Source organism: Canis lupus, chromosome X (genome assembly GCF_003254725.2).
Source record: "Canis lupus dingo isolate Sandy chromosome X, ASM325472v2, whole genome shotgun sequence".
NCBI classification, from domain to species: domain Eukaryota; kingdom Metazoa; phylum Chordata; class Mammalia; order Carnivora; family Canidae; genus Canis; species Canis lupus.
Window position 1 is genome coordinate 22905883 of NC_064281.1, and position 22985 is coordinate 22928867.

The 22985-nt window shown below is 34.1% G+C and overlaps 1 protein-coding gene and 1 long non-coding RNA gene across 4 annotated transcripts in view; one reads left to right on the top strand and one right to left on the bottom strand.

Annotated features, from left to right (window-relative positions):
• Positions 1-3029: 3029 nt before the first annotated feature.
• MAGEB10 (MAGE family member B10) overlaps positions 3030-22985 on the top strand; it is a 46236-nt gene continuing 26280 nt past the window's right edge. Inside the window, exon 1 of one of the 2 annotated variants that reach the window (XM_025439104.3) lies at positions 3030-3181. The gene's annotated coding sequence lies outside the window, so the exon portion shown is untranslated. The remainder of the gene's footprint in view (positions 3182-22985) is intronic. The other variant, XM_025439116.2, reaches the window with a different exon arrangement.
• The window catches only part of LOC112654551 (uncharacterized), a 34893-nt gene continuing 23591 nt past the window's right edge, over positions 11684-22985 (bottom strand). Inside the window, exon 4 of one of the 2 annotated variants that reach the window (XR_007409384.1) lies at positions 11684-11984. This is a non-coding gene — a long non-coding RNA (uncharacterized LOC112654551). The remainder of the gene's footprint in view (positions 11985-22985) is intronic. The other variant, XR_003133097.3, reaches the window with a different exon arrangement.

Consider the following 22985-nt stretch of genomic DNA (forward strand, 5'->3'; position numbering starts at 1 on the left):
TTGTTCCATTAACGAAAATGTTTTTAATCTGTAATCATGTTTTTGTTTTTGTTGTTTTTTTTTTTACTTTTGGCATATATCTGTGCCTTGACTCTTTTTCTTATTTATATTAGCCAATTTTTAAATGTATTTTACCTAATTTTTCAATGTCAGGTTTTGGTTTTAGTGTAAATGAGATTACTAGTGTGTGTTTGTTTTGAATGGTTTTTCTACCTCATTAATTTCTGCACGTATACATGTTTTATTTCAATTTATTTGGGGTTTTATTCATTTTTATTTTTTTTATTCTTAAAGAGAAAATTTTCATCCTTTTAATTTCGATTTTTCAAGTAAAATCCATTTAATTCTGTAAAATTTCTTCTGAGTATGATTTAGGCCACTTCCCATAGGTTTTTCTTATAAAGATTTTATTTATTTATGTATTTATTTATTGAGAGAGAGAGAGAGAGAGCGCATGCAAGCAGGGGGAGGGAGAAGGACAAGCCAACTCCTTGCTGAGCCTGGAGTCCAACATGGGGCTCGATCTTATGACCCCGAGATCATGACCTGACCCAAAATTAAGAGTTGGACACTTAACCGACTGAGCCACCCAGGCCTCCCCATAGGTTTTAATATATAGTGTCCTCATTCTTCTCTAAATACATTGTGATGCTGGCTATGATTTTCTCATTAAAACAAAACTAAAAACTAAACTAGACAACACTAGCACTTTTAGTTATTTTATTATGATGATTAAGAAATAACCCATTTTCATAATAAAATATCCAAACAGTGGAGAACAGTATAAAATAAAATGAATTCCCCATGTCTTCATACTCTGTTATTGGAGGTTAGTAATATTAACAATTTCTTCAATCTTTTTGCAAAACATACTTTATACATATAAGAGCACATGTATCTTTTTTTTTTTTTTTACACAAAAGGGAATCTAAACTAGTTATCCATCACTGTGAAACACATTAACCCAAAATTTGGTGACTTAAGACAGTCAACTTATTTTTATTTCATATTTTCTGTGCATTAGGAATCTGCATGTGACTTAACTGGGTCATCTAACTCCAGGTATCCCACAAGGTTTCAATCAATGTGTCAGCCAGGACTGCAGTCACCTCAAAGCTCAAGAGGGAAAGGAGCAATGCCTCTGAGGTCACTCATGTGGCTCTCCGCAGGCCTTTAGTCCCTGCTAGCTATTGGTCAGAGACAACAATTCGTTGTCAAGTTGGCCTTTCCATAGGGCAGTTTACAAAAAGGTAGCTGACTTTCCTCAGAGAAAACAAGTGAGTGCAGGAGGGTACAAAAAAGATACTACAGTCTTGTAACCTAATCTTTGTCACCTCTGCTACATTCTTTTCACTAAAGTGAATCATGAAACCCAGCCCACTGGGATGCTTGGGTGGCTCAGTGGTTTGCCGCCTGCCTTTGGCCCAGAGTATGATCCTGGAGACCTGGGACTGAGTCATACGTGGGGCTCCCTGCATGGAGAGAGATCTCTGCCTATGTCTCTGCCTCTCTCTGTCTCTCATGAATAAATAAATAAAATCTTTATACAATAAATGAAACCCAACCCATTTTCAAAGGATAATACCAGGAGGGCAATGATTGAAGGTAGTTTTAGAGACTGCTTACCTCAGGATCATATTATGCCTTTATCCCCTGAAAAATATCTTTTACATCCTTTCGTGTTGTTAATTTACCTAATGCTTTCCAATCACTGCCAGTGTGATGGGGGGAAAAGCAGTGAACAAGCAAGCAAGCAAAAAATAAATACATAAAGAAACACATAAATGAGAACTCAATTTAGTAAATATATTTAGGTATGATTACTAAGCATATGTGAAAACTTCATGGTTAGTGGCGTACCCCTCAATACTGTAAACTCATTTCAAACTTGGCCAAGTAGTATAATGGACTAGCAGGATCCTCTTGAGAATGGAATCAAGGGTCACAGAGAAAAATAGAGAAGAGAATTCCTTCTGGGAAAGCAGAAGAGTCCAAATGGATAATCAGTGATCACAACTGTAGAATAGACTTAGAAGACATTGGTCTTCCTTTTTACACAAAATATTTGGAATCATAATGGGGCAAATTCTCCTGTTCCCTAATTCCTCAGCTGAAGCTGAGAGATGAGGACTTAGACGAGGGAGAATATAGGTTCAAAAGGCAGCTTCTACTGTACTGTGTCAAATAATCACCTTATTGGTTTTTCCAGGGCTTTTTCCTGGTCCCTATCAACCCCTTCCAGTCATGGAGTACCCTTGGACTAGTTTTAATCATTTGTAGCATTCTTCCTTGTACATATGATCTATTTCACCTTATGTATTCCAGTATTCCTTTATCAACTTTGTTCCAACATGGGAACTCCATATGTTTTCCAGTAGAATTATAGATTTTGGGGATATTTTTTGTTCATTATTTTCTAATCCAGAGCATTTTAAATCCAGTAGACCCATATTATAACATTTTTCTAGTTTGCTATACCAACATTGCAAATCCTTTCCTCCATTACATGGAATAATTAACATGAGAGGCTGAAGACTTCTTACCTGTCATGGAATAACCATTCATATTTTTTTAACCATTCATATTTTTATCTCCTTCTAGGGTTTTTAGAAGTTTCATGATTAGCAATGCTATCACTTTAAATTGTGAAGTTCTACATATTTCATGCAACTGCCCTCTTCCCAGTGTTCATCAAGATACTTTGAAATTCCACCATCCTTTCATGAAAATAGCCAAAGATATACAAATGATTCACTTGATTAATACTTTTTAATTTTATGAATATTTTTCCTATTCTGATTTTTTAATGAAGAAAATATATAGGTTTCTAAGGTATGTGATGGTCAAAAATAGGCATAGCCCTTCCCTACTATTGTTAAATAGGAAACTGTAGCAGTAGTGAGGAAGAAAAAATAGGTTAACATTTGCTCTACATAGATAATTTGGCTTCAATGTGTCCAATAACAGATTAGATTTACTAACTATGAGACAACTCAATGAGAATCTTCACTTGGTGTTTTTTTTTTAGTTTAGAGTCTCTTTTTACTGATTACGGTATGATGGTCAAAAGAACAAGCTAAAACTATTTTTTAAACTTTACTTATTTATTTTAAAGAGAAAAAACGTGCACGTGTGAGTGGGGGTTGGGAGAGAAGGAGAGAATCTTCAAGCCGACTTTCTGGTGAGTGCAGAGCCCAAGGTGGAGCTCATTCCTACTACCCATGAGATCACTAATCATAAGATCATGACCTGAGCTGAAACCAAGAGTCAGACACTTAACTGACTGAGCCACACAGGTACCCCAAGCTAAAACTATTTTTTGAAAAGATAACTGTCTGAGGATATTTAATCTGTAAAAAATGAAGCGTAAAATTACCTCTTAAGTATAAAATGAGAGGAGTGAGTCAAGTGGAAGCAGGTCCAAAAAGTGAGATAGATGTGTTTTATCAATGCAAACAAGAAACATGTCAGAAAGAGTACTGGATTTGTTTGGGGCTCTAAAAAATTACCTGAAGTGGCCGAGGCTGGGCATCTTATGTTTAGAAAGTTCTGGGGAATTCTGATCTCCTAGATTAGTTACAATGAGTGTGGTGCTAATTCACACTGAGACATCATCCTTATTTAAAGACCTTAAGATGTTTGAAAAAAGAAGAGGATAGTGCAGAAAAATTGAAATTCTTAGAGAGTTACACTGTTCAGATGTTAGGAAACCTGCTGAATCTTACAGCCTTCAGCAAGACTGTAGCCTCTGTTTTTGAGGGTGATAGAACTTCTCTGAAGAACTTCAGAAGATTATGTGGAGGAAGCTTGCTTAGTGTCTATAAATAATGGCTTTTTGGAATAAACGTCTGCATATACTTTCATTACACAAGACAAAAGATATCCCAGGTCATGCTGTGCTCCAAAATTTCTTACTTGGTTTCTTGCAAAATATTGAAGGTAAATAAGCTTAATTGTTTTCAGAAGTATCATTCACAAAAATGATTAGTTTAAAATACATTAAAAATATTTATAAGATTGATGAGAACTTATTTTAAGGAAACCTTTGCATGCCCTCAAAATTATTATTTCTTTGAGTGATTTTATGAAACATAAAAAAACCCTGCAATTTCATTTCAAATACTTCTTTTGGCCTAATTATGGGTAGCTGCTTTTCTCATATAATTAATAAAAATCAGGTTTCAGATTTATTGGATTTTGGATTTTAAAAAATTTCCTAGGAAAATTAGAAGCCATTCTAATAATGCCTATATTGCATATACGAAGAAATCTATTCCTTCTCTTAATTATTAAAGTAGGTCATAGACAAGTCAATTTGTGGTAAATACAGAGGAAAAATATAAACTATAGCTAAGGGTTTTTAACTATTCTAAAAACTTTTAATTGTGAAAACAAGGTATCTGTTGAGTCTGTGGAAAGGAAGTGCTATTATCCTTTCTCCTTAATTCACTGTCCAGTTGGTATGCAAGAATGAGAGCTAAGCAAGATTTTAACTTTCATACAAGTTTCCACTCCAAATAGGCTTCAGCGAAATTGTTATTTTAGAATAAATTTACAGAAACAGCATTGCTGGGAAAATGGTATATAAAAGACAAGCTTTTTGTTGTCCCTAAATTGCTCTTCATGCATTTGTTTCAGTTTTGGCTCCCATCAACAGTTTTAGACAATACTGGCTTTCTCATACTATAAACAAAAAAAGCCATATTTTAAAACTTTTCTTACAATGTTTAGTTACTCTCTTTCTTCTTTTGTTTCTATTTGATATTTTTATAGTAGCTACAATACATTATTTCACTGGATTTAAAACAATGAAGAGTCTATATAACGAAGTGAGAAAAATGAGGATTGCTCTTCTCTTTCAGTCATCCCATATATGTTCTTTTGGGCTTATTTATGATTCCCAGAAAGAGAGAAAAAGGGGGAGGGTAGGGAAGGAAAGGAGAGAGTGATGGAATAAGGAAGAAAGGAAGGAAAGAAGGAAGGAGGGTTGGCTGGTTGTAGCTCTAAAAAGAATTTTATCCTAGTATCTTGCATAGCCAAAGAATATTTTTCCCCCAGGGTCATAACCATAATATGCAAATGGTACCTTTGATTTTCTAAACAAATCTGTTTATTGGCATAGCACATGGGTTTGTCCTTATGCAAGGAACTGTAGTCCATAGAATCCATGCTCTCCCAGACAGTTAACTACTAGATTTGTACAAAAAAAGCACCGAACCTACCTTGTCTGAGACAAAAGTGAATGTCATATAAGAGGACAGTGTCAGAGATATGATGAGTTCATCATATCACATCCTCCGTCTTTCTTTACAAAGACTCTTCCAGATAGCACCATTACCCATAGCCTCAAAATAAGAGAAGCTATCTAAGCTATTTTAGTTATTGATTGCAATTGGATGTTGGTAAGAGAAACCCATATTATCCGGGGCTTAAACACAATGCAAGTTTGTTTCCTCTTAAACAAGTCCAAAGATGGGCAGTTCGTGGCCCTCAATATCCCAACCAACTCTTACCTTTATGCCTTGCCATTTATATCATGGTGGGGAGATGCTCTACCCAACATAATTTTTTAAAGATTTATTTATTCATGAGAGACACAGACTGAGAGAGACAGGCAGAGACACAGGCAGAGGGAGAAGCAGGCTCCTCACAGGAAGCCTGATGCGGGACTTGATGCCAGGATCTTGGCATCACACCCTGAGTCGAAGGCAGGCGCCCAACCGCTGAGCCACCCAGGCGTCCCTCCACAAAACTTTAATAAGCAATTGTGTTCCAGGCAGAAAGGGCAAAGTGGGGGAAGCAAAAAGAGATAACCTCTATATAGAGAATCAAAATCTTTTCCAGAAGTGCCTAGCCAACTTCTTACATCTTATCACCTCCTCCCAAATGTAAGTGACCTTGATAATTTCTATTATTTTAGCTGATCATATGGTCACATGTAACCTACAGAGTTTCTATTCATAAGGAGAAAGGAAAGAGAAGGACAGATACTGGGTAGATTTCCTGCTACAGGAATGCCAAAAGTATTTCATAAAGAAAGGAATTCCCAACAGTGCCAAGGATAGCTGAAAATCAAGTAAGTTAAAAGTGAAGAAATATCCATTAATTCTAAGAATAAGGTTATTTAGTGACCATGGCAAGGAAAGTTTCAATGATTGATGCAGGAGAAATCAAAAGGAGTGAGGGAGGGCTAGCACTAAGTGGACTACTAAAGACAAGGGTTCATAAGCAAAAACAGATTTTAAAAAAGAATCATTTTATAAACTGCACATGTGCACAAGGGAATTTTGGAGGGTGATGAGAATGTTTCTGGATTTTGGTGCTGGTTGCACGCATTCATAAATTCACTAAAAACATCACTGAGTTGACACAACCTGTGAATTTTATGACATGTAAATTATACTTCAATAAAACCTAAAAATAAAACAAATGATATTAACCTCTACAGATATTTGGCTGTGAAGGAAACAAGAAAGATGTAGCAATTTTCCCCATTATTAAGAAATCCCAACACTTGGTTTCATTCTTGTTAAAGATTTTTTTTAATTTTTTAAAGATTTATTTATTTGAGAGAGAGAGAGAGCACACTCGCCCATGCATGAGCAGGGGGAGGGGCAGTGAAGGATGGAGAAGGAGAAACTAAAAAAAAAAAAAAAGAGAGAGAAGGAGAAACTGACTTCCCACTGAGCATGGGGCTCATGCAGGGCTCAATCTCATGACCCTGATATCACGACCTGAGCTGAAATCAAGAAGGGGACATTTAACTGACTGAACCACCCAGGTGCCCTTACTTGGTTTCATTTTTATTTTGTTTTGTTTTAGTTTTTTGGCAGGGTGTGGGGGCAGGCAGATTTTATCAAAATCTAAGTTATTTTGAAGAAATGAGAATTTTGTTTCTTTTTTGTCAGGAATTAAGAAAAAAAATACAAAACACAATAGAGCAAAAGCTTATAAAGTTATGTGAGGTTAAATTTAAAAAATCTTTCCCTACTTGGTCTGCCATCACTACTTCTCAAAGGTCAATGCACTTATTAGCCTGGTGGTCTATCTTTTTAAAGTTATATGTATATACAAACATATACAAAAGTGGGCCCAGGCTAAGTGGAGCCCAAAGTCTATACAATACGATGGCTAATAAAAAAATACAAAAATTAAGAAAAATAATACAAAATTATATATTTATAATTAGGTTCAAATATATATATATGTTTTTTTAATTTCAGTTAAGTAATAAACAGCATAATAACACTTTTGTGTGTCAGCGTAATATTAGTTTCAGGTGCAGAATTTAGTGATTCAGCACTTCTGTACATCACCCAGTGCTCATCACAAGTGTCCTCCTTAATCCCCATCACCTTTTTCACCCATCCCCAACTCACCTCCTCTCTGGTAACTATGTTTATTCTCTATGGTTAAGAGTCTGTATTTTTTCAGCCATAAAAAAGAATGAAATCTTGCCATTTGCAACGACATGGTTGGAGCTACAGGATATTATGCTAAGCAAAATAAAGCAGTCAGAGAAATACGAATACCATATGATTTCACTCACATAGGGAATTTAAGAAACAAAACAAATGAGCAAAGAAAAAAGAGACAAAAGTGTACATATATTTTAATGAAAAGAGAAATCACAAGGAATTTCTGGAGCTTTAACAATTGAGATTCATTTCTTCTGAGGTCTCTTTACACAATTTTGTAGAAATGCTTATAGAGAAATACTTTCTGTGCAAACTGGTTTCCAGAATGTACTACAACTCCAAGCACTCCTACAAACCTAGGGACTTGTATAAGAGAGAGAGAGACCCTGAAGTTTAAGTTTCTTTACTCTCAGAAAATTTGCCACCATATATATATTTTATATATCATAAACATTAATAAATATATTAAAATTGATAAATAAATGTCAATTTATTAATAATTGATATTAATCTATTAATAAATAATATATTAATGTATGACATATTATATAGTGGGTAGCCAGCATATGGAGCTTAGTTGTGCAAAAGATACAATTCTTTTTATTTTCTCATATCCACTTTATTTTTATTGAAGATCTCTACTGGAGTAGTGGAAAGTTGTTCTCAGTTCAATAGGGTTTTATCCTATTCCTTAGAGATTTGGTCAAAGTTCCTGGAGACTTAAAGGTGCAAAGGAATGAGAACAGATAATTCTTTTTATTTTATTTTATTTTATTTTATTTTATTTTATTTATTTTATTTTATTTTATTATTTTTGTATATTTTTTATTGGAACCGATATTTTGGTTGGAGCCAATATTTTATTGAACCAATATTTTTATTGGTTCGATTTGCCAACATATAGCATAACACCCAGTGCTCATCCTGTCAAGTGCCTCCCTTAGTGCCCGTCACCCAGTCACCCCATACCCCCGCCCTCCTCCCCTTCCACTACCCCCTGTTCGTTTCCCAGAGTTAGGAGTCTCTCATGCTCTGTCACCCTCTCTAATATTTCCCACTCATTTTCTCTTCTTTCCTCTTTAATCCCTTTCATGATTTTTTTATATTCCCTGTATGAATGAAAGCATATAATGTTTGTCCTTCTCTGATTGACTTACTTCACTCAGAATATACCCTCCAGTTCTATCCATGTTGAAGCAAATGGTGGGTATTTGTCGTTTCTAATGGCTGAGTAATATTCCATTGTATATATACATAGACCACATCTTCTTTATCCATTCATCTTTCGATGGACACCGAGGCTCCTTCCATAATTTGGCTATTGTGGACCAACTGTGGAAGGAGCCTCGGTGTCCATCGAAAGATAATTCTTGATAAGGTCATTGAAGAACCAGCGTATCTAGGGCCATTGTATAGCCATTTTTTCCCTTGGTTCTTTTGTTACCAGGGCTTGCCCCCTTTCCCTCCCCTTCCTGGGACACTACAATACTTAGACTCTTACCTGGCAGGTTATCTCCAGAATAGCTCATCCAAGTTGTTTACAACCAACATATGTGCCTGATAGGTCGACAGCAGACCAGTACAGATCATTCTCTATTTTGAATACCAGTCTATTATTTTCTCCCCACCCCGTAAATAAACTTCTAAGATTTTTTGGGTAGAGACATTTTTAAAAATGAAGAAATTCTCATTCTTGATTTTTCCCCCATTTTCAATCAATTCTCAACATTCTCTAAGGACTTTAGATTTTAGGTGTCTATATCCAGAAGAAACATGAAAGCTCTTTTCTTTCTCATTCCTCCCCTGAAGCTATGAACTTAGGAATTTGAGTGGGGTGGGTTGGGGGACAGAGTGGAAATGGTATGAAAAGTAGTGAATAATTGCTAGGAAAACAATTAGTTAAAATTTATTAAATAATCTAACTGTACATTTTCCAACATATAAAAGATGTCATCAATGATTATTACATTAAATATATGCAATTTAGTTTTAAAATTTTACTTGATTACATTAATCTATGAAATATCTTACTGATTTTTTTCCTTATAGTTAAAGTTTGAATATTAGCTGGCTTCACATGGAGAATATAAAGATTCTGCTGCACCACTTTTGGACCCCAACAGTGAATGTATCATATTACTCTTTTGATATATACTGAAAACCAATTATATGACAATGTTCCAGCGTTGGGAGTGTAGTGGCTCACAAAAAAAGCCTCTGTCCTAATGAAGCTTTGACTTTACTGGGAATAAGGATAATAAAGATGTATACACATTTATAATGTCACCAAAGTACAGGTAAAGGCTATGGGAAAAAAAAGGGGGGGGGGAGGCAGGTGAAGGCTTAGAGACTGAATATGGTAATCAGGGACAGTCTTTTACAAGAGCTTTGAAAAAATTAAGAGTGAGCCCTGTGAGTATCTGGAAGAAGTTCCCTGACAAAAGGAGCAAGTGATGGAGGCACTGTGAGAAAGGCAGAGTCCCTGGGAAGAGGAGGAGCAGCCTAGAGTGATGGGAGATGGAGAAAAGTTTCAGAGCCAGATCCTGTGGTCAAGTACAGTGATATAGGCCTGGATAAGAACTTTGTATTTTATTCTCAATAAGTGTGATGGGCTCCTGAGAGTTCTTTTTGCTTTCGTTCCTTAGCTTTGTTTCTTAACCAGAGTGTCATGTGTTTCATAAACAGTGCACAATGTCACTACTTTTAGGACTGACAACTTAATTTCAAGGCATATATACTGAAGTATAACCAGGTCTCATTTGCATTCTAAATTTAATAAAAATAGGATGATATATAAATAAAGTGTATAATTTTATTTTTAAGACTAGCAGTTTATAGCACATGAATTTGGTCACAAACATGTATTTAGCTTAGAATATGCTGCACTCTATATCAAGCAAATAGGCTATTTCTCCTCCCTTTAATCACAATGCCTGACAGGTGACAGACATGTTCTATAAAAAATGTAATAAAAAAAACTTTAGAAAACATATTTTTCTTAAAAAAGAAATTTTCAAGTCAGTGTAGTTAGTGCTGGCATCATAGAAAAATATTTGTGAAGATTTTTCTAATGTAAATTGCAAACTTAACCATGTAAGGGTTTCTAAGCTAAATGACTCAACTGGAGACACAAACAGAATACCAGAATTTTTTTGCATGATTAAGTTGTATACTTCAAAAAATGATAACTATGTCAAAACTTATTCCTTGAACTGGCCACTATACATTACTTTTACATCATCTATTTTAAGTATCCCAATAAATCCCTTAGGCTGTATCCTAAGGAAATAATCAGAGATACGAAGAAAAAATTTAGGTTCTAAGATATTTATCCTAGTATGATAAAAGCAAATTTGACAAAATATAAATTCCCAGCAATAAGGTAATAATCAATAGATTGTGGTATTTTGTATCATGAAGTATTACCATGATAATGAATGTTCACTATTCTAAGTATAAAATAAAGGACCGGGCTCTGTGGTTTTTGTGTTCCCATTCAGGTATATCAAGCTGTCAAATTTGATTCTTCAAGAAGTTCCTCTTTTAATATGACAAGTCTAACATTTGTCTTTTCCACTGTTACTATTATTAATCTTAATTTCAGAAATGCAAACACTATTCATTGATTTGCTTGAGGTCTTTTGGGATACTTCCTGGATTACTTTTGTCTACATATACTTCATTTTATTTTAACACTTAGAAAGCTGAATAAGCAGTCACAAGGACTTCTTGTCCCTGTTAAAGCAAAATGTACTATTAGTCTCATCTTTCCCTCAAAGTTTATAGATATATGATTATCTATCTATCTATCTATCTATCTATCTATCTATCTATCTATCTATTATCTATCTATCTATCTATCTATCTATCTATCTATCTATCTAATCTATCTATCTATCAACTATCTATATCATAGAGCTTGTCAAGGTCGTATATTTCTGAGTTTACTTCCTTCTGATTAAACAATAGTATATCTTTTCAATAGCTCATTTTGAACAGAGAAGATCTCACTTGTTATCAGTTTTATTTGATCTTACCTAATTTTTCCATTTTTCTCATATGTGCAGATTATATTGAAGTATGATAGTCAGTCTCTGGAAGTATTGCTCCACTTTATCACTTCACTTCAACCGTATTTTATCTTCCTCTCTGTATTAAAATTAAAATTACCAGGCAGCCGGGGTGGCTCAACGGTTTAGCGCCGCCTTCAGCCCAGGGCCTAATCCTGGAGACCTGGGATCGAGTCCCACCATCGGGCTCCCTGCATGGAGCCTGCTTCTCCCTCTGCCTGTGTCTCTGCCTCTCTCTCTCTGTCTCTCATGAATGAATGAATGAATGAATGAATAAATAAATAAATAAATTTACCAAACATTAGTTTCTTAAATTACCAGTATACTTAACCATTGATAAATTTATAACTTAATGATAATTTATAGGGCAGCCCCGGTGGCGCAGCGGTTTAGCACCTGCAGCCTGGGGTGTGATCCTGGAGATCCGGGATCGAGTCCCACGTCGGGCTCCCTGCAGGGAGCCTGCTTCTCCCTCTGCCTGTGTCTCTGTCTCTCTCTGTGTTGTACATAGATAAATAAATAAATTAAAAAAACAATTTAAAAATGATAATTTATAACTATAAACTTATAATGATATTTATTGCATAAACAAGTGACATATTTTATTAGATGTTTGCATGTTATTGGTAGTAGAATGTATGACATTAAGAAAAACAAATGATAAATTTTAAGTTTTCCTTCTCTGAAATGAATAGTTAACTGAAAATTCAGTATCTGTGTAAACTGTGAATGTGTTTTTGCTAAATTTGCCTACATTAGTGTCATATGTTCTGGCTTTAAATCTTGGAATGGTAAAGTTAGAAGACTAAAGGTTATCATATTTAGTAGCATTACCTATGAGAAATGTACTAAGAAATGAAACCGTAATGAGGCAAATCAACATAATTACTTCTTTTTCATGGTTTGGGCAGCACTTCACAGAAAGAAGGACTATAAAGTAGATGTGAGATCTCAGCTCCATAGCATATCTATACCATAAAGAGTTAGCTGTCATTTGACATCTGCACCAGAGAAAAGTCAGAGAGATTCTTCAAGACAGAATATTTTCTATGTAATGTAAAATTTTGATCTTCCAACAACTGCCTAAACTATGATGAAAGATAATATGTGTTGTAATGGTTACTGGAACAGCCTTTGAAGCCAGCCTTCCTTAGTTCAAATCTTGGATCTGCCATTCACTGTTTAACCTGTCTGCCTCAGTTTCTCTTCGGTAAAATGGGAATAAGAATAATATTATTTATTCACTTCACAGAATTTTCTCAATGTCAAATGAGTGACTAATGTGTATAAAACACTGGGAACTATAGCTGATAATTATACAGTGTTCTTTAAATATGTGCTACTATTATTTTGATCCCTCTTATTATTACCCATTCACTTTTCTCATATTTCAGAAGTATTACCTATGATGGCTTGTGAGGTGCTGGCAAACATTTCAGAAAAACAAATCAAATAGGAAAACAAACAAAATCAACTCCTGTAGCCAGACTTTAGGAGATTTTACTGACATTTGAAAACTATTTTTGCCATCTAATTCTAAATGCATCTAAGCAAAAGGCTAGCTTTTGTTGTGTTTTAAAAGCTAAGTTTTATGTAAATCTGATCAGAATAAAGAAGGGAGAATATACATTTGGTTAAACTACAAAAATGCTAAAATGTTTAGTCTCCTTTTCCATTCATCATCTAGAAGTAAATTATGGCATGATACACCTTTATAAAATGCTCTTAAATTTTCTCCAGTCTTTTTACATAATCTAAATCCAAAGAACCAGGGATTATTTGAATACAAGCATAACTACAACTGACAAATAATCTTATTTTGTTTTTAAAAGTTCTTGGGACCACAAATGTAAAATAACTTCTTATCAGTTAATATGCCAAACCAACCAGAATGAGTTGTTTAGTGACCTTTATTAAAAAAAATACTTCGGGCAGCCCAGGTGGCCCAGTGGTTTAGTGCCTCCTTCAGCCCGGGGTGTGATCCTGGAGACCCGGGATCGAGTCCTGCATGGGCCTCCCTGCATAGAGCCTGCTTCTCCCTCTGCCTGTGTCTCTGCCTCTCTCTCTGTGTCTGTCATGAATAAATAAATAAAATCTTTAAAAAAATACTTCCTAAAAAGGCATAATATTACTTTAATCTGACAGGATGGAAAGGGAACATCTGCCACATAAACTGTTTTTTTAAACCCTATATTGTATGCATAACCATTGAATCTTTATTCAGATGTCCAAAGTTTCCAGAAATTTTATATGTATACTGAAAAATAATTTATTAAAATTGAATAAAACCAGATCTTATTATAACAACTTTAATTACTTCTTTTTATAAATTCGTTCACTCTAATTATAAAATTAATACACAGTTATAGTAAAATTTTTGAACATTGCAGGCACTCGTTGAGAAAAAAATGACCCTAAACTAAAAATGGCCTTACACAGAAAGCAGCTTATTGGTAGTAAATTTCTTTTTTTCTTTTTTTAAAGATTTTATTTATTTATTCATGAGAGACACAGATTGAGAGAGAGGCAGAGATACAGGCAGAGGGAGAAGCAGGCTCCATGCAGGGAGGCCGATGCGGGACTCGATCCCGGGTGTCCAGGATCACACCCTGGGCCGAAGGCGGCACTAAACCGCTGGGCCACCAGAGCTGCCCAGTAAATTTATTTCTAGATTGCTCAGTCTTTGTATATATTCATATAGCTATCTCATCTTGGGTTCCTACCAGATATATAGCCATTTCCTCCTGCTTTTCTAAAATTAAACATTATTCCATGGATATTTCTGTGCTACTCTTTATTTTCAGAAAACCCGATTATAAGGGTTCCATGATAATTATTCATCTAGATTTTATTGGGACTCCAACCTTGTGTGCCTTTTCATATTTCCTTAACTATCTCCTTCTTTCACTTTCTTAGGTGGTAGGCAAACTATTCTAGGTCATGCCTCCCTTTTTTGAACTTGGATGAAACAGTACATTGTGAAGAGCAAAATCCAACTTCCAGAAGGGTCACCAAATTAGCAGGGGATTAGCTACCCTGAGGTCAACTTTGACCAATAGGAAATAAGAAACGGAAGAGATCAGGGCATATAAGTATCCCTCTTTTCTTTCTTCTGTGGACTACTCCCAGGACTGGCTACCTTCAGAACAGGTCTCATACGCTAAGTCAACATGGCTTCAGAGTTATCTAATCTGTCTTTTTTGTGGCTTAGTTGAACCAGTAGCAAATGTGGCTATTTATTGCTTGACGTTGCTTTGCATCTTAACGCATTTCCTTTTTATCCTTACCCCCACTACACTGGGCTAACAACTCCCAAGTGAAATTTAAGCAAATTAATCCTTCAGGTTTCCACTTTCTTAAGAAAATTAATTTTTCTTAATTTATTTAACAATTTTCATTTCTTGAAGAAGCTATTGCCATTGTTTTGCTATTATAAATATTTAGCATAATAATATATAGCCATTTTGTGCATGTCTTTGACTGCATTTCTTTCTATTTCACAGGACCGATGAGAAATGCCCTTGTTAAGGCTCTTAAAATATTCATTGTAAATGGATTTTTCAGAAAGGTTATGCATATATTTATATATATATATATATATACACATATATACAAACACACACACATAAATATCCCCACAAAAAAGTGAAAAGAATGCTCATTGCCAAAAATGTGTTTATAACTTTAAAATTTGCCAATCCAATGATCTTAAGTGGCATTTAAAAAAATATGTAGGCATTACTGAGATTGAATATTTTTTCATGTATTTACTGGTCATCCATATTCTTTTATAAATTGTCAGTTTGTGTTCCAATTATTTATAGGAAAGTAAGTTTCTGTTGCTTTATAAGTATTCTTTAATAATAACAGCATCCCTTACTGATTTTTTAAGAAATATATTTTATATATCTATATATGCTCTTTTTATGATATTTTAAAAATTAACCATATATACCATTCTGTCACCTACCATTGTGTTCATGTATAGAAAATTATTCCTCATATAAAAAATGGAAATATTCACATATGTTTCATGAAAAATAGCTTTCTGTTTATCACTTATCTAAGTATCCTGGAAACTCTTACTTAATAATATTTCCTTTCCCTATAACTCTTCTAGACTCTGTGCTGGGAACTCTTTACTAATCATAGTCCATTTTTTTTTTACCATTGGACTGGTATCATACAATTTTAATTAAGGTAGTTTTAGATATATCTAAGTTCAAGCTTTATCAAATTATGTTTTATTATGAGGATAATAAATGTACATGTTAAATAAAAAAATATTACTGAACTGACTAAAATTAAAAAGTGAAAGTGTCTTCCTTTTTCACACACACACACACACACACACAATTTAGTCATCTGCAGTTAATGGTTTTTGAGTTTAGGCTCATGGTAATTACCATTATTACTTCAAAAACAGTTTTATGTACCAAATATAAAATGTGTACAGTTTCTTTTCTTAAGATTTTAATTATTTATTCATGAGAGACACAGAGAGAGGCAGAAACATAGGTGGAGGGAGAAGCAGGCTCCCCACAGGAAGCCTGATGCAGGACTCAATCTCAGGATCCCAGGATCACGACCTGAGCTGAAGGTGCCCAATGTGTACAGTTTCTATATACAACATTTACATTACTTCCCTCTTGTTTTCACAGTATTCTTTTTACTTCTGGTAGTTTTATCTATTTTTTTTTATTTAAATGATGTACTTGAATTTGCATTTCTTAATATCTCACCTCTAGAAAATAACTCCCTGTTTTTATTTTTTTTAAGATTTATTTATTTATTTTAGAGAGGAGAGGCAGAGGGACAGAGAGAATCCTGAAGCATACATTTACATTTACAGTCATTTCTCTATAATTTTAAAAGATTTTCTCTATATGTTGATGTTAAAGCCTGAAAAGCAATAAACAGCACTTCTCATTCAACTATCCAAATGTATGCCATACAATTAAGTAGTACAACTGATTAGTCTTTGAATCATTATTTTCTGCAAAGGGGAAAAATACTGTATATATATATATATATATATATATATATATATATATATATATAATGGGTCTTCTTTAAATTTATTTTTTAATTTTCTTGAATTTCCTAGGTCATACTTTGATATCAGTGTTTTTTATATTACATGTTGCCATCTTTCTTAGATGTCTTCGTTTTATGTCTTTGATGTCTTTTCTTTGCCTTTTAAGCAACTTTTTCATAGATATTAGACTTCTCTGTTCTTAAGTGTCTGAAAATACATTTATACATGAATTTGACATTCATGGATGATGAATGATATGACTGGGTACAGAATTCTAGTTTCAAAATATTTATTTTTCATAAAAATTTAAAGATATTGCTTATGTTTTTTTTGTGAAAAATTACCTCCCCACACTTCTCCTTTCATTGCAAATAAAATTTATTTTCCTCTACGAAATCTGTAGGATTTTTATTTTAATGTTGATGATGAAATTTACTTATTCTACTGGGCAGTGAATGGACCCTTTAAATCTGAATATTTACATCTTTCCATAATTCAGGGACTCTTTTTTTCAGTTGATTAGTTCCTCCTTTCTCTGGGGTTACCTGAATCTACACACCATGAATTTACACACTTATCCTTGACTTTGCCTCAACTATTTCGAGAGATTTCTAGATCTGCAATTCAAGCATAAGTTATGTACATTTGTAATTTAGTCCATTGAATTTTAAATATCCAAGAATGTAGTTTACATGTCAGATCTTTTTTGCTTTCATGGTTGATTATTCTTATGTCATGGAAGCAATATTCATCTCAGTTCTCTCAGGATGTGAATTAGATTCAATTTATTTCATTTTTCCTTTGCATGTTTTGATTCCTTAATTCTGTTATTGTTTGTTCTTCTTTGACCATCTCCTTAACACTTTGTGTTTTTCCTCAAGTGCACTGTCATATGTGTTGATTTATTTATATTTTTAAATGAAGTAATTGATTACTTAACATTGGTACACAGCATGCTGGGTTCCACACTAGTGCTGGTTGTGCTTCTCCGATAGAACTTTTCCATAATTAAGGCTGACCACTGATTCTGTGTAAGTAAACAAATATTACTCTGTAGCAGTTATCGACTTTTGTATGGATGGTGAATAGGCAAAGAGGCATACCCAAGGTCTTCATAATTGCTAAACCAAAGAATTTTACTCTGAGAATCAAAATCTCTAATATATTTATCTTTTTTGTCCAACACTTTCCTTTTTATAATCCCTTGAGGCTTGTCTCAACTTCAGTTTAGCTTCCTCGCCAAGACACAATACATTTACTAGTAACCTTGTCCCAGAACAGAATATTTTATCTAGAAAATTTTCTTGGACTTCAGTCTGAGGGAAAAATTCAATACAGCCAGCTGTTCTGTTTATGACTGTAGACAGAGAAGCACAAACATCCCAGGTGTTATCAATAAAGTTTCTTAAAATAATTATCTTGAAGATGACCTACAGCTCAGTCTGTCTTTGATAGTTGTTGACTCTTAGCCTTCTCAGAGTTTCCTTGAGAACATCTGCTTACTTGCCGTGTTAGCTTCACGTTTGGCACTTCTGAATCTGCTATCAGTCTAAACTCATTGGCTTTCTACCTACCAATAATCATCTTATCTAAAAATACAAAGTTGTTTTAATTGACAATTCTATTATAGTTTATATATAATACTTGTACAAATAATAAATATATTAAACATATAATAAAGAAAGAGAGAATTCTTTATGAAGAATTGGCTCCCATAATGATGGAGGTTGAGAACTCCCATGATCTGCCATCTGCAAGCTAGCAGAAATCCCGGGAAATGGTGGTGTAATTAAATCAGTCTTGAGGCCTGAAAACCAAGGGAGCAGATGCTATAAATCCCAGTCCAAGGGCCAGAGAAAATGAGATGAGATGTCCCAGATCATGCAGTGAGGCAATGTTGAGGAGAGGGGTGGTTAAAAAAGCCAAATTCCTAATTCCTCTGCTTTTTGTTCTAATTAGGCCTTCAACTGATTAGCTGATGCCCACCCACACTGGACAGGACAACTACTTTACTGAGTCCATCAATTTAAATGCAAATATCATTCAGAAACATTCTCATAGACATACCCAGAAATTATAATTAATCTGGTCAGATAACTTGACAATTAAATTTAACCATCAAAACTTGATACAAGTCTCTATTCAAATCCTTAGGTCTCAACATAAAGTTGTATAGAATTCTTCATGAAGTTCACATTCAACTTTTATAGTTACACCAAAATTCTACTAGTTTATTATTATTATTATTGATGGGGTATATTTTTCATTATATTTCTACATTATCTTTGATGGTATATAGAATTTTTCATATTTACTTATTTTTTGTTCTCAGCAATAAAATAGATTTTTAGTTGTGATCATTTTTTCAGATAATTTTCTGAGTTTTCACGTAGATAATATCTTTTACAAATAACAGTAATTTTCTTTACTACTTTCCAACAGCTACATGTCATTTTGTTTTTCCACATTCTTCCATAGGCTAGGACTAGCAGAGAAATACCAAAAAGCATGATAGGAACATCATCTTTCTATGATTTCAGAATGAGAGATGCCAATTCAGTATTTGGTAATACAGATAATACAAAGGTATTCATTATTATGTGAAGCAAGGATCTTTATATTTTCCATCCATTCATTTTTAATTAGAGTTAATATGTCCTTTTATTAATGCCTTTTTGGTACATTGTTCCATTTTTATATTTTTAAATCTCCCACTACTTCAAAAACTGTAAGTATTGAAAGTTTGTCATCTGTAGTCTGATGATTTTCTAACCTTCTACAAGTCTGGGAATGTGATGCTATGCTAGAAAAGAACAACATTAAACTACTATTTAGAATATATTGATCTGTTTACTGGCCAATATGCTCTTAGGGCCATTTCTTACTTTCCTCTTACTATACTCTGCTCAGGGGACTTAGCCCCACAACTGCAAAGCCCATACTCCTTTACCAATTAGCATCTGACTAATGCTGTCAGATCAATCCTGTCAATGGGAGCCACTAGCAGGAGAGGGTGAATGGAGAGTGGAGACCAGATTCTAGGTTATTTCTCCCACCTATCTGCTTCAGATTACCTTTTTGGTGTGGCTCCATCTCCTTGTGGTTGTAACTTCTAGCAGCATTCCTCCTTCCCAAGTCCCAGTTCCTTACAGAAAGCCCCTACTCCTGTTTCTTTGTACCACTACTTCCTATCCTTGCTCCTCTAGTACTAGGTTTAGCCGTGGCTTCCTCCTGTGCTAATAGCCAAATTGCCTCATGGTCCCTTGTTTGCCCTTTCAGTTCTTCTAATACTTTTTGGACATAATATTCCCAATATTAAATTTTCTCTACTGAACTCTATAGCTTAAATTCTCTCTGCCTGGCTTCTGACTGATATATGCTTTTAAATTAAAATTGTTATTTAATAATCAGCTGAACAGGTGATGGGGCAAAAATCAAGCAAGACATAATTACAAGAAAAAATTAAAATATAATTTGAAAATAGAGACTTTGACATTTCCTTCTGCTCCTCTTTATATCTAATAATTCTATCATCCAACTAAAAAAGTACTTTAATACCTAGTAAATGAAATAATATTATAAAAAGGGAGATTCACCAGCTCATATATATTGACTTGTGTACCTTAATTCTCAGCCCAAATCTATAAGCTGGATTGCCTCATATGTACCAGAAAAATCATTTAGCTTAATTCTGTTTATGTTTGATAAATAATATACAATCAGTGTACCAGAAGAACATTTTCTTAGAGTATTAGAAAGAGTATTAGAAAAGCTTTCCTACTTATTTTTTTAAAATATTTTATTTATTTATTCATAATAGTCACAGAGAGAGAGAGAGAGAGAGGCAGAGACACAGGCAGAGGGAGAAGCAGGCTCCATGCAGGGAGCCCGATGTGGGATTTGACCCTGGGTCTCCAGGATCGCGCCCTGGGCCAAAGGCAGGCGCTAAACTGCTGCACCACCCAGGGATCCCGCTTTCCTACTTTAAAAGTATACTTTCATCAAAAGTCTTCAGGATACATAAGTAAACACAGAAATATCATATAATAAAAAAGTAACTCTCAACCATATTGGGTTTGCACTTTTAATATATGATCCTATATTTTTAACATACTTTTCTTAGATTAGTCATGTTAAATTCTTAAAAGGCCTATTTTTATATTTTATGGGGAAGGCAGAATGAAATTAACAAATACAAGTATATTTTAAAATTGGATTAATTTGCTAATACTTTTAGATGAGAGAATGGAAAGAAATTAATATGGAAGAATACATGGATAGCTGGGTTATCAGCATTGATCTAAGTGAATTCATTTTATTATTTTTATTTTCTATTTCAGCACAGAAATAATTTGGTTTCATATCCCTTTATTTATTGAACTAGATTTATTTTACATCTATACTTTCCTTCAAATGTTAGCCTTTATTTAAATAATCAAAGGCTTTTGCTAATACATTCAACTCATATAGGATTTAATCTCATTTAATTAATTAAAACTATTCTAACGACATACTTCATACACCTTTGAATAAAGGTAATACCATGACTTAGCTAACTTCAGAAAACTACCTTTATCCGAAGGTCTAATTTTGAGAGAATTTGGATTTATGGTATTATGTGTTATAATAATAAACTCAATATCAAGAATTAGAATTATCAGAAAATTTTTAAATGGGGTCAGCATGTAAGTTTTCATAATGCATAGAAGGAGATAAAATCTGAAGTATTTCAGAGGTGTATTTGAAAGTTATTTTGAAGACTGTAAGATTGCCATAAAAAAGAAACAATTGCTGCATCTCCTTAATACATTCTTCTTTCTTTAATGAGTTTTCAAAAGTGATATATTGGTTACTTTCACCTCCTTCACCTCTTTTTTCCACATCTGTACATGCCATTTCTGCCCAAGACATTTATTTGAATTATTTAAGGATTCCATTTAAAAATGAGGCTTGCGGTAGTGGAGAAAGCCTAGGAACGATGCATTCTTCCCTGGAAAACAGAGTGGAGGGGAAAGGTGGGATTGGACATGGAATTGGCTTATAAGCATATCCTTAGCTGGGATGAGGAGAAAGAAACACCAATTTCTCAAATCAATCCTTTCCATCCTCAGGACTTTGAGTACTTAATGTCATTGTCTCTACCAGATAACTCACCACACTGCTACACAAGTATCTCTTTGTTGCACAGTTATCATCATGGGGCCCTGGTATCTCTGAGAACAGGGACAGCATGTTCTGTATCCCCAGTACAGAGGATGGTGCTTGCCACATAACATATATTTAATAAAAGTTGTTAGGTAAAGTAATTAAATGCCCAGCTAAGAAGTGTAGCATAGTGCAGGATTTCCACTATGTCAGTGCTTTTTTTTTGAGTTCTTTCTAGAATGGTTTCTAGTATTGATTTTTTAGAGACACACATGGATAACCATCTACTTTGCCAGCAGCCAAGTATGTTTAGCTTTCTGCTTAGCCTTTATATTAAGTTATATATTTTAATAGTTACATTTAAAAGGACCTGTAAGTAATTTTTTCACAACCAAAATCAAAGCAAACAGAATTTAAGGGCTATTAGAAACTTACAAAGAGCTTTTAGCATATTATCAAATATTTAATTCTTGTTAAACCTACACCAATTTCTGTATTTTCTAGATAAAGTTTCATATATAGTCCTTGCCCTGGAAAATTTACAGGCAAAGGAAGCCTAAACAGAAATGGGACACGCACTTTTTGTCAACACTTAACAATATTATAAGATGTCAATACTATAAGATGATGACTAAGAAAGGCCTATAAAGTACACTGAAATGGTAGACCGCATAATTGAGAACCTGAAATGGTACCACATAATCTAGAACCTGCATCCTAATATACATAAATAAAAAATCTGAAGAAGAAAAAAACATATAATCAGAAAGCTAACAACATGATGAGGAAATAGAAACACCATATCTTGGAGAAGACAGAAATTAATAGGTGAAAGCAGTACTTGCAATGCTATATGCTACCCTTTGCAGGTGGCTAAGAGGGCAACAATAGCTGTGATAGGCTCAAAGGCTAAGTGAGCAAAAGATAAATTTCAGGTCCTGCCAAGATGGAGAACAGTTTTGTAACCTACCTGTCATTTAGGATAGTTCCTGGGATCCTGGAAACTAGGAGCAATTATGAACCAGAAAGAAATCTGTCCTTGCATGGACTGAAGCATAGTTTTAGGTCATCTAGTTTCTAAAAAATCTCAAACTCTAAAATTGGATTACGGTGATCTTAGATTGCTAAAGCCTCCAAACACTTGGCAGTAGGGGGGAAAATCTCCCTGGAAGCTATTAGCACAAATACATGAAATCATCATATTCATGTACAGAATACAATAAAATGTCTAAATAAGTGTAATCAAACAACGGATCTATACACAACAAAAAATAACCCAGTACATGATGAGACAAGATGATTGACAGTCCTACA